Here is a 14,046-nt window from a genome sequence, read left to right on the forward strand (position 1 = left end):
TTGTGAAAATGTGAAGAAAAAAAGGGTCTAATACAACCCTGCTTTTCGAACTTGCATTTCTAAGAATCACATAATTATATGACAAACTACAAAATACAAACCTATCACATGATGTTTACAACTTAGAATAAAAGCAATAAAAACAACAAATGCTGCCTCAAATCTTTTTCAATAGCATGAGATATGGGGTTTTCTCACCAACAATTCTTGTGACTCACATTACAATCATATTTTGCAACTTACTGACAGGTTACAGACCACTGAATAAAATGATACGATACAGAACATTTGTAAGCTTAAATATCATTTATTTTAAATTATGTGTCCCTGTAAAGTGAAGATACTCGACAAGAATACCAGACACACAAAGTTCGTGTCGTACTTTCGTTGGAATCCAACTAATCATGGAACATTTATTTCCAAAAAAGAATTTTGGAATATTGTTTCAAAATTGTCATATAATAAGCTGAACTTTGACTGCGTTTAAGGATTTACTATTGATTTTGCGGATAATTCATTTTAGATACCAGTCTTGGAAAGCCTTCTAAAAATTAAAAACCCTTATTTACATAAATGACACTTCATTGCCTGCACAGGAAAATTAATGTGAATGTCACAAGGACTCATTATTATATGCCCTATGCAAAAAATAAGAATTTAATAATTTCATCGACGAGTTTATACTTTTTCGAGCAGCTTAAAACAACATGATTTAATATAGGTCGTTTGTCTTGAAAAAACACAATAACAAAACAGCACCTGATTCATGCTAAATGACAGGCATTTTAAATGTTAATGCTGTATCGTTTTTAAGACGCCTTTCTTCGTTTTCATTTTTAAACAAACATAAGGACATTTATTTTTTATAAAAAACACGTTGTCTGGAACTAATTAATCTTGTTGTGGCATAACTTAAAATAAACATTAACAGTATGATCACATATGCGTTCAGTGTCATATTACGTTCAATTTTGTTTAACAGTATTGTTACTAGCTGTTAAGCTCGGGTTCGTTTTATAGACGACGGGTTGCAAGGACAAACAAATAAATAGATTATATGCTATATATGTTTAGTATATAAACACATGTGATGATAAATCATCAAGTGTCAAGCAGAGAATGGCTCAGATCAACCCTATTCACGCAGGGTAACATACTGTTAATAACAAGTGTACTTGCATGCAGTATTGAATGGCAATGTTTGAATTGCACTACCATAAATGATTATAAATCAAGTCAAGTCAGGTCAATTGATCCTACATCTGAAAAATCTAAACCATATAACCGAGAGAAGCTAACAACTCCAGAGAATACAAGCTGCTAAAAAGCGAAAAAAAAAATTGTCAGTTTTCATAAAACCTGAAGCGAACGAAGAGCGAATAATTTGTTTTCTTAGGTTCAATATCATTGCACTTTAACCAATTTGAATAAAATCTTGAACTTAATCTCTACAATGGAGACAGGTTTGAAAACATACTGTTTATTTATCTGTCTTTAGCATTTAATAAGCCAAATATATGGATAAATCAAATTTCTAAGATAATCAAAATATGTTTTTTAAATATGATACACAATCATAATAAACAATGGCCCTGCCTTTAGGAAATGGTTTGCAACAGCTAATATATCAATCTGATTCACTAGAACATCATTTGCAACTGTATTTAGACTTTTGTTATATTTTAATTTGGATGTTTAAAAATGGCGCAAGCAGCATCAAACACTTTAGGGGTCAATATACATTTTAATTCCTTGACCGGATTTTGTTTAGTATATCCCAGAAAATTCAATGACATGTGCTTATGTAGTAAAAATTATAAGGGTTTCATGTTGTACTTTCAGAGCACTATTAAGATCAGGCAGTTGTTTCATTGATCCCAGATGGTGCGGTGAAAGGAAACAGAAATTAAGGTAATTAACTTGAGTAAGGCGTACCTATTTGTTGGTATGTCCGGATGAATGTTCCATCCTATACTGATTGCTATTTAAAAAAAGATATTTGTTCACAATTATTGTTTTATCAGTATTTGAGTTTTGTGGAGTTTTGTGCTGTTGTTCTTTGTTTCTTGTTTGTGATTTTTTTGTTTGTGTGTATGTCTTTGGCGTTTACCCTGTGCTAAACGGGGTTTATGTTTTAAGTTTTGACTACTGAGCTTGTTTCTGTAGTTTTTCATATAAATTCTGGTCAAATGTGGTTTTAGAACGTCAAGTTGGACCACACAATGACACATGATTTTGTTGAGTTAAGCTGTCTTCTACACCATCGACGTCAAAAGGTCAAGTTCTAGTCACGAGTATCATGATTTGAGTCAAATAGTAGTGTCATTCAGTGACTTATTATTCCAACACCTATCCACAAAATAATCATTAATTGCGCAATATTATAGCTACCAGTATCAAGTGAATATTTCATATTGCATAATGATGATTCTGTAGTGCATGAAATGATTAGAAATGACTTCAAATTGTCAAATATAAAACAATATTTCTAAAACTTAAGACACAGTATTTTTACCGGAAGCCGCCATTTTGATTGAATTTATCAAACCCAATGCTAAACCGGTCGAAGAACTGTATGAAATCCACGCATCGGTTATTTCCCTTTAAATGACAATCCTTTATCTGCGTAGAAATATTATAATTGACTATACTTCTCTTTCAAAAAAGCTAATAACACAAAACAATCCGGTTTGAGATGAAATATAGGTGCGGTCGCACAAAAAATACATTTAAAAAAAGTGCGGTAAATCCGCAGAACGAAACATTAATTTGGTGTGGCCTTAAGTTTAAATAGGAATAAAAAAATAATTTATTTGATTTATGTTCAAGCAACTAATTTACACCATTTTGTCGGAATGCCAGAAGGCATCAAGCGACATAATATAAAGACCTACGGACCATAACCCCGTGACTGATCCGTGGTCTAGTGGTAACACACTTAACTGTCAATCCAGGGTCGCTGGTTTGATTCCTCGCCGCACCATTAAAAAGTACTAATCGTCTTCCGGGAGGGAGCTTAAATGGGGGACCCGTGTGAAAGTGCTATACACTTATGCACGTTAAAGAACCAATGTTACTCTAACCAGGGTTACATTATGTCCGTGCACTATGCTCAAAAAACCTAAAATGACTAACAATCTTATCGGAGCACTCGCCGAATGTGCAAGGCCCTAGTGCCAGTATGAATAAGCTTACAACGCCCCCCCCCCCCCCCCCTCCGTGATTTTATTAGTCTGGGCGCCGACTATATTTGATATTACTTTAGAAATATTCAAACTTAGGGACTAGTTCATAAATTGCAGAACAATGCTTTCAATAGTTTCCACGTTGCATGATAATATATGAAGTTTAGTATGTTTTATAAAACATAACACTTTAGTTGATAATGAAACCTTAATTGATAATAGCTCTGCTTATCATTTTGAAAATGTTGATTTTAAATTCCAACTTAATCATAAAAACTCGGCCATCTCCGAAATAGATGCGGGCCGAGGTGTTCCGATTGATATCAACTTCCGCCCAAATAGTTGAAGGTTACACGGTACTATTACAATATCCTTTACGTTTGTAAACCGCCTACGCAGTAATCTCCCTTGGCGACAGCAAAAATGCCGAGTTTTGAAAAATTTACATTAAGCTTAATTGCTTGTTCTGAAAATGTAATTCGAAAGAATGAACTTCAGATAATTCCCATCTTGATGTTTAGTATTTTTATTCCCGTTCACTATACTCATATGAGTGAAATGTGTTACAAAAATTTATACAAAATATAAACGGCAAGGAATTCACATGACATGTCGGTACAAATAAAAGGTGAATTTCATGCTATTGAAATCTATGTTTAAGACCATTCACTTTATTTCTTCCGAAGAAACGTATGAATATTTTTGGTATAATTTAGTTTTAACCGGGAATTAGCTTGAAAAAACTACAACAAAATATCTTTAATTCAGGGCTTATACTATTGTAACAATATTATTAACCATAATGTCCTTCGAGCATATGTACACCCTACAAAAAAATGTTATCATTGAATTAATAACCATTTTACCTGCAGTTACCTGGTTAACTGCATGCACTTTTTTTTCTAATTTCATTGCGCCGACTTGATGCTATGCATCAACTTTTTTCTTGTCATTTACTGTTACCTTTGTTTGTTACTTTAGCGCAAATTCCAAGCAGTGATTCTTCCCTTACAGCACAGTTATCACTGACACCATACAAATCACGTTACCATATATCATAACCGTAAAGATTGTAAATGATCATTAATTTTGATTAAAAAAAAACTGTCAATAAAGAGATAAGAAAGAAAACTCTTAAAACACTTTTTATACTGAAAAGCTGAAATCGAGTTTTACTTGCTCATGTTGGCAGGGATTTATTTTAATCAGGGGAGATCACGGGGTTTGAGATTGACTGGAGCGCTGACTGTTATTTCAGGATTATTCATTCCGTTACATAAGCACCTTCCAGTGTTTCTAATAAAGAATGTGTCTGTCGAATGAGTGGGTCTTCGGCCGCGGTATTTGCATGTTTTTCTACATGACGTGTTTTTCCGGCCAAGTTTTCTTTTTAAATGCTACAAAACTGTGTTGCCTTCTATTGGTGTCAGTATTAACTGGCTGCTTAATAATGGTATTATATGTTGTAAATAAATGAGCATATGATTGCAGTCTCTTGTACATATATTGTAACGGAAACAGATACAATGATTGCTCAGGCGACTAGTCAGTTTACGTTCTTGGCACTATTCCGATTTAAAGAGTGTTTTCCATGTTTCGTGTATTTATTTAGTATATGTAAGTGTTCATTTTGGCGATTACCTGAAAATGGAGCAAGCGCAGCGAGGCAGCAGGCGGAGAATGTTCGCAACATTTGCTTCAGAACGCCAAAATGACTCTTACTTATACGGTGTTCGCACTTCTTTGACTCACTAGCTCCGCCCTCTATGCAGGCACGTGGCATTTTGGCGCGTAAAATTAAATCGCCGAGACGTTATAGCTTAACTTAATCAGTAAATGAGTGTCGTGTGTAGGTAAAATAACGCGCCTTTGTAAATATTTTATAATAGCAATTACAAAACGGGAACATAACTTTTAGGGTACTTATAATACAAAAATGAACAAATTGTAGATATTGGGGTTTTTATTTAGAGGTAACTATATATGGCGAAGCTGGGCCGTTGTCTGATAATATGCTCGAGTGTCTATTAGAGGGGTTTCGCCATGTATAAAAACTTTTTCAAACTTACGTTTTATTATTTTTCTGTAAGGTGACTATAAAGATATTTTGTTGTAATTTACCCTAACTTTAGATGTGTTTCTATCACCTTCAAGCTCGACGAAAATGTGTAAACTTACCTTCAAATTAAAGAGTAAGAGAGAAAGCCAAGTAGGAAACAATCAAGAAACATTGCGTTCCTCAATTTCATTTTTTGTGAACATTAACACGTTGCCTGTAGTCTGAATTTTCCACAAGTATGTATATATTCGAATTGGTACTGTACGTATCACTGACACTTTCTTTTAATGTCTGAATTACACAATTCAGTTTGATAAAATTAAAAAACTCGTAGCAAATAGAAACAAGTTCTGTTCCAAAATGGGATGACATCGTTTATTGTGCCTTTCATCGTGATGTTATTCCTATTTTCAATTACGCTTTTCTGATCTCTATTCCCATCAGAATAAATATAAAAACGCGCACATATTGGTACTGTATTATGCCGGCTTAGTTTTAAATTAGAAGGAACATAATCAAAGAAGTTGAAGATAAAACGTTAATGCGTTCTGAATTGTTGTCATTGCAATTCGGTAGCTGATTACACATTTTATATTCGGGTTTATGACATAAGCTTCAAATGCCTCAAGACAACGTCTTAGCTGTTAATCATAGTTATTTCGCGAATGTGCAGATATGAACAGCAAACTATGGACAATAGAAGACTATACCAAAGCATGTAGACCGACAAAATACTTATTACGAAAATATATGTTTGTATTCACCGCCATAACTTCTCTACATACTATCGAACTACAGTAATTGGGATGGCGGATCCGTGGTTTAGTGTCACACTTGTCTGTCAATTATTTGGCCACAAGTTAAAATTCCCCGCCGCACCACTAAAAATACTATTCGAATTCCAGAAAAGACGTTCAATGGGGGACCCGTGTAGCAGTGCTATGCACTGGTGCACATTAGAGAATTAGTTTAGCTCTACATTCTGTGCACAAACTAAAAACCAAAAACGCTAGAGCTCATACTGTGGAATCATAAGCGTTTGTATAAGTTACAGAGTGGGAAGGGGATCTTTGACCTAATGAAAAAGGCAAATAAGAATATATGTAAATTGTACTGAGATATCATGCGTAGGAGACTTCTTGGCGAATAAAGCATAATAACCATCGGGATTCAAATCTAGGTAATAATTACTGCACTCTCTACCTGTGAAATTATTATTGTAAAATATCAAGCGGGAAGCGCAAGTGTATAGCTTCAATTCCGAGGATGGTGGGTAAAGTAATGTTTGTGCCGTATTTTCAATTCAATTTCAATAGTGCGCGTAAAAGCGGAATGGTGTACACTTGCACACTCACTTATACATCTATGAGCAACCAAACCATGTCAATGCCTTAATGACATGACAAATACATAACTAGATTCGTTTAAAAAATCTTTCACTTTGTTTTGAATATATCATTAAAGAAGACACAAACATATTTATTTTTCAGAATGTTTTACCTACGTAGTCTGCATTGTCATGACGCATTGCTCCAGTGAGGATAAGAAATTAAATAGAAGAATAAAAAAAATCGGAATCATCAAATGCGATGACACATTAGCAGATAATGACACTCATCCATCAAATTGTGTCGCTTAATCTCTGTGTCAAGCAATTGTACAAAGCAAAAGCCGAATGAGTTTTTAAGCCAATTGTATGCTGTTACTTGGTTCTGATATTTTGTTTGTACAGAATTGTAGTTTAACTGATCTTTGTTCGTACAGAATGAGAGTTTAAAACTGATCTTTGTTCGTACAGTATGGGAGTTTTAAACTGATCTTTGTTCGTACAGTATGGTTGATTTAAAATGATATTTGTTCGTATAGTATGGTTGCTTTAAACTGATCTTTGTTCGTACAGTATGGTAGTTTTAAACTGATCTTTGTTCGTACAGTATGGTAGTTTTAAACTGATCTTTGTTCGTACAGTATGGTAGTTTTAAACTGATCTTTGTTCGTACAGTATTTGTTCGTACAGTATGGTAGTTTTCAACTGATCTTTGATCGTACAGTATGGTAGTTTTAAACTGATCTTTGTTCGTACAGTATGGTAGTGTTAAATTTATCTTTGTTCGTACAGTATGGTAGTTTTAAAATGATCTTTGTTCGTAAAGTATGGTAGTTTTAAACTGATCTTTGTTCGTACAGTATGGTAGTTTTAAACTGATCTTTGTTCGTACAGTATGGTATTTTTAAATTGATCTTTGTTCGTATCGTATTGTAGTTTTAAACTGATCTTTGAGGCATATTTGTGGTTACTTATCAGGTCATCATATACTATAATTACATTATAAGATACATACATGAAAACATTATAATGCTAGCTACACTCAGGATTAATATTCAGTAAACAAACGTACATGAGTTCTGTTTAATTAGATTTGATGATTCAATTATATGTCAACTCTTTGGAGGGGATGGGGGGCAATAAAAGCGGAAAAATACTTTTATATATAAGTGTCCACTTTGTACAGCTTCGTTGAAACTACAAGCACGACCGAAATTAGCAAAATATATTAAATGCAAGCAAAACGAATGAATGGCTGAAGAACTGATTTGTTTTAAATTAAGCATAATTAAGATAAGAAAATCAATCAATTGATGGATGTCACATGATCAATGACACTGAAAACTACTTTCAATTAAATAAGCCGTTACCACCCACCATGTTTGGCATGCTGATAGGCATTTTTCCTGACTGTGCACATCCAATATTCGGTATTTTCATAAAACATGTATCAGAAAGGAATAAAACAACCCATAAAACATGTAATCGATATCGTAAAACTCAACCTGACTTAACTACGTAGAAAATAGATAATTCAAGGGTAATTGTTTGAGCTTCCTGTAAAAGATGTAGCGATTGTATTGCACTTGTTTATCGTCACGATCTATGACGTCACACAAACATTGGATCTGCTACTCAGCATTTTGCGTGCGTACATTGTTGAGCAGCCAATCACTCATTATTCCTTTTATGAAAAGGATCAAACAGTCCGTAAAGCAAGTTACCGACATGTTACCAAGACCTAAGGATACAAATTTACATATGAATATGACTCACCGGTAAAGCAATACACCCTTTTCACCTAAACAGCAAGCTGAATACACGTGGTAAAATGTGTTCAGATCGGAAAAGATACGCTAATCCATTCATTTATCGGTGTCGTGAATATCACGAGACTTATTGATTATGCTCCGCCGGAGTTGGATGTATTATATTGCCCCATTGCTCCGTCGGAGCTCTACTAGGTTTTGTAACTGCACTATAATAACCCGTTATTGTATTCTACGTGTTCCTCGGGTAAACTTAGGTAACTTGTTACTGTATATACTGAAGCATAGTTAAACTAGGGAGGTTTATTTGTTTTGTTTTTCTTTCGGCATATGAAAGCTATGAACTGTCTGTGGTGTTTGCATTGTATGTAGAACTTTTCTTTTTCATTGTCGTAGTTGTTTAAACCCTTGCCTTTTATCTCTAAACAGGGTTTCTTTTTTAATGATTGACTACTGGGTCCCTATAATCTTCATTGTATTATTGGTCATATTATTAAGGTATTTTCTTAGAAACAGATAGGTAATACCGAGTGAGTAACTATTTGGGTTGATATTTCGGTCAAGCGGTAATTCGTAGTCTCAAAACTCGTTTAAGTAAAAAAAAACTGGAAATACTACAAAGGAGTTTCTGACACCACAAGTTGTTGTATAACCTAGATTTCGAGTATAGGATTTGAATTTAAACACTTTTGCAATACATTTTACCTAATATTGACTATTTTGAATGGCCTTCAACTAGCTGAAAAGGCGGTATAAATAACGTTTGTACACTGTGAAATGTCAGTAAATTCTGTATTACAAACGTATTATTTTCCATTTGAAAGAAAAGCTAGGCTCACAATGATGTTGTTTTAAAGTGAACCCCTTTTGTCGAGAAAAGTTATAAATAACCCGTAGCCCCACTAGGGGAACTATCCCACTAGGAGAACATACTTCAGCATTGCTAACAGTGAGATAAGTCCCTATGGTTGAGGCGTGTCTATTTAGAACTTTTTATAAATAGTCATTCCAAAGGCCGTCTATGGGTGTAAATTGAGGACTGCTCTAACACCAACATAATTTATATACTTCGACTTGGAAGCTCCCACCGGTTTTGTTTGATACACAAGCAATCACTTCCAAGCGGTGCGTCAACTGATTTTTCATCATGTGCTTAAAACGTTGAAGCTATGAAAACCGCATTAGCCACGGTTTTATCTCTGATATACACCGGTTGCTTCAAAAACACGGATTAGTCGATGTTTTAACCACATACGTTACATATGTGTGTTTTTTCGTCAAAATTTACATGGAAAAAAAATGTTATTTCAAAATGCCATTAGGAAAGGGCAACTTGAGTCTCTTCAAAATTTCTGAAATCAATACATGTTCATGACTGCGTTACTGTTGAATGTAGACTAACTGTGCACTTTAAGGACTCTGTCGAAAAACATTTTACGATTATCACGCTTATGTAGAAAACTGCCAACGTTCAATGCGCGCTTCTTTTTGAGAACACATTTGTGTAAATGAATGTATTAGCGGTAACATTATACAGCATGCACTCTGATACTGCTGTGATAGTGTGCGCATTCGAGAGCTCATATGGGATACAATTTTGTGAATCTTGATTTCTTTTCTTTGTTAACGCCAAATAAACAATACGATACTTTGATAAAGTTAGCTATAGCCATAGATGGATATTGTCTAAGTACTTTAGACTTGCCCGTTGTATATGTGAAATGTTTTATCTTGACTGTCGACTTATAATGAATATCTAAACTAACGACTCAGTGCTTTCCTATAAGAAAAGAGTCTATATTTGTTTTTGTATATTGCTGTTGTTAACTGTTAGTATTCATTTAATCACGTATGTATGTAATTAATAGTTCATTCGGTTACCATTCGTAAAAAGTACTAGTAGTAAAAAAACACGATTTGTCAGCTATTTATACAAACATGGTAATATACTAGTGACACCAAACGTATTACATATCTTGAAAATTATCAATCTAATATTGTCTAGTTTTTTCGTTTTCGTTGCCTCGGTTATTCTTGTATTGGTGGTTTCCCATATTGTACACTTGTATTTAAATTATGTTGTAACATTTAGATCTTAGTCCGTTTTTTTTCTTTTACTTTTTCTAGGTTTTTTGTGGTGTATTGTTAAATGACATATTTAATAGATTTTATAAAAATGACCATAATCATGTTGTATTTTATCCTGTGTTAAGAAGTTTGTTAGCTCATCATATAAACGGAGAAACGCAATGTTTTATTGTTACTACGGAACATTTCCGTAATATCAAATGTTTACGCATTAAAGATTCAAACAAACACTTGCCTGATTATAGTATGACTTGTATTTTATTTGAAGCCCAACCGGTATGATCGGGTTGTATTTACTTTATTCTTGAAAGAACGGATGTCTGAAAGGCGGTCACAAACTATTCACACGGGAGCTGAAGAAAATAGTGTCTGTTCAGGTACAATGCCATATCCGATTGTAGTGGAAATATAAGCGTTCTTAAAACTTGAGATCCACTCAACAGGTGGAGTTTTCTGTTGTCTTTTTTTCTTTAAATGTCTGTTTTGAGCCAATGTAATCAAGACGTTTATGGAAATGTATGAATACAATGTTGATATGAATTTCTAAACTGAGTTTTGTGTGTTTCAAGCGAAACAGAAAAAAAGTGTTACGAGACCTTTTAAATACATGTTTCTAAATAGTATGAACGATTTCCAAAATAAACCTAGACGCATTGATTTTAAGGGGAAATTATGTGAACGTGAAACATGTCCGTGCGAATGAACCACGACTGCATCATAAAACGTGGAAGGTTTAACTAAATTATGCAATCATCTGAACGACTGATTATTGTTTATATAAAGAATAATACATGGTTGACCATGGTTTTCGGTGGATAATTGCCCCGATGGGAATAATAATTGCCCGTGTTTAATTAAGTTATCCAATCGTCTGAACGACTGACAAGCGTTTATTTAAAGAATAATACATGGTTGACCATGGCGTTTGGTTGATAATTGCCCCAATCGGAAGAATAATTGCCGAATTATTTGCAATGTATTTCTCCCATATTCCGTCAAACTGGAGCCCTGTCACACCGTTGCATTATAAATTATATATTATTTTTTATACCAGTGTTACCAGAATGAGCATACTATGCTTAAATACTAGCACTCATGTGGTGTAAATGTTAGTACACAGGTTACCAACCCTGTGCATGCAATTGTTGTGGTTCCATACTGTTTCGGTAACTATGAACAGTAAACATCAGCTCTGTATTGATTTGGTACTAAATAAGGTACACTGACGTCAAATAAAATTAATGATAATGAACATACATCTAATATTTTAATGATTTCCGGTATGGCGTCTCCGCTATGGAAATTATTCCGCATGCCATTATTTGTATTGGTGATCAAGAATTTGTCAATTTAACGTTATTAATATCGCAGAGGCAAGTTAATATTGTAAACCCCATGACTACGTTTTAGTATTACAATGAGCAGTTTCCTAATATAGATTAAAACCAGACAGTAAAATGTTAATACAGTTAACCACAGCCTCTCCTACTTTTTAAGTTCTTGAGCACGTAACCTAGCAATTTAACACGGGAGCATATTTGTCCGTTTATGGGACTACCATATGTGAATGTTTACGGACAATTCCAAGGAATTATCTAATTGAAGGTGGCGTCTAAATATCTAAGGTAGTATTACAATACCGAGATTTTGAAATAACAAGTAGTGTTTTACTGATGTTTTTGCCTCACTTCGGATATGAACATACAAAAATACAGAGTTAAAACATACACATTGTAACTAAAACGCACATGTGTTTTTTAAATTTCCATATGCTTTTAGACGGCCAATAATGAGCACAGAAAGGAGTGTGCTTTTTATTATTTAATCTGCACTTATAAGGATCCGTGTCTAGTGTTAATACACAGTACCAGTGTAGCAGTCTCACCAGGGTAGCATTTTGTGCACAAGATAAGCATATGACTTACAATATTATCGGAGAACTCACCGAACTGGCCTCAAAACTAAAAACGATCGCTAGAGCTCAAACTGCGGAGTCATAAGCGTTTGTATAAATAAGAGTTTGACGGGGATCTTTGACCTGATGGAAAATAGTTTAGCAAATCCGATTAAATATATATTTTACTCAGATATTATGCGTAGGGGATTCCTTGGCTATAAGAGCATAATAACCGTCGGGGTTCAAATCTAGGTAATAGTTACTGCAACCTTTACCTATGTATTTGATATTATAAACAACAAGCAATAAACACAATGGTATGCTATAAATAAAGAGGGTAGTGGGTGAAGTAATGTCTGTACCCTATTTTCAATGACAGCTTTCAATTGATAGCAAGTGTAAAAGCGAATATGTGTACCTGCATTCTTAGTTATTCATCTATGAGCAACCAACTCATGTCAATGCATTCATGACATGACAAATACATAACTAGATTCGTTTAAAAATTAAAAGATTCTCTTTCACTTTGTTTTGAATCAATGGTTAAAGAAGACACAAACATATTTATTTTTCAGAAATTATATTCTACGGAATACAATTTTTTTCCTATGTAGACTGCATTGTCATGGCGCATTGCCCCAGTGAGGATAAGAAATTATATAGAAGAATAAGAGAGAAACAAAACCATCAAATGCGATGACACATTAGCAGATAATGACACTCATCCATCAAATTGTGTCACTTAATCTCTGTCTCAAGTAATTGTACAAAGCAAAAGCCAACTGAATTTTTAAGCCAATTGTATGCCGTTACTTGGTTCTGATATTTTGTTTGTACACTTTTGTAGTTTTAAACTGATCTTTGTTCGTACAGTATGGCAGTTTTAAATTTATCTGTATGACATATTTGTACTAACTTATGAGGTCATCATATAATAAAATTACATAATAAGATACATGCATGTATACTCATATTATAATGCCAGCTACTTTGAGGATTAGTATTCTGTCAAACACAAATATGAGTTCTTTTTTATAAGATTAGTTGATTCAATTGTATGTCAACTGTTAAGATGGGGGGGATATAATCGCAAAAGTTGTAATATCATCTATTAAAAGTGTCCACTTTAATACATCATTTATCTCACTATTGTACAAATATCCGTAAATCTCCAAGCACGGCCGAAATTAACAAAATATGTTTAATGCCGATAAAACAAATAAACGCTGAAGAACTCATTTATTTTAAATTAAGCATACCTAGAATAAGAATATCAATCAATAGATGGATGTCATATAATCGATGACACTGATCACTACTTTCAATTAAATAAACCTTTACCACCCACCACGGTTTACATGCTTGTATGAATATTTCCCGACTGTGCATATCCTATCTTCGGTATTTTCCTGAAACTTGTATTAAAAAGGAATAAAACAACCCATAAAACATGTAACCGACATCGTTAAACTCAACTCAACTTAATTACGTAACAAAATAGATAATTCGAGAGTAATTGTTTGGGCTTCCTGTAAAAGATGTAGCATTTGTATTGCACTTGTTTATCGTCACGATCTATGACGTCACACAAATATTGGATCTGCTACGCAGCATTTTGCGTGCTTACATTTTAGAGCAGCCAATCACTCATATTTCCTTAATTTTTTTATTAAAATGGATCAAACAGTCCGTAAAGCAAGTTACCGACATGTTACCTAGAC

This window comes from Mya arenaria, chromosome 15 (genome assembly GCF_026914265.1).
Source record: "Mya arenaria isolate MELC-2E11 chromosome 15, ASM2691426v1".
Classification (NCBI taxonomy): Eukaryota; Metazoa; Mollusca; class Bivalvia; order Myida; family Myidae; genus Mya; species Mya arenaria.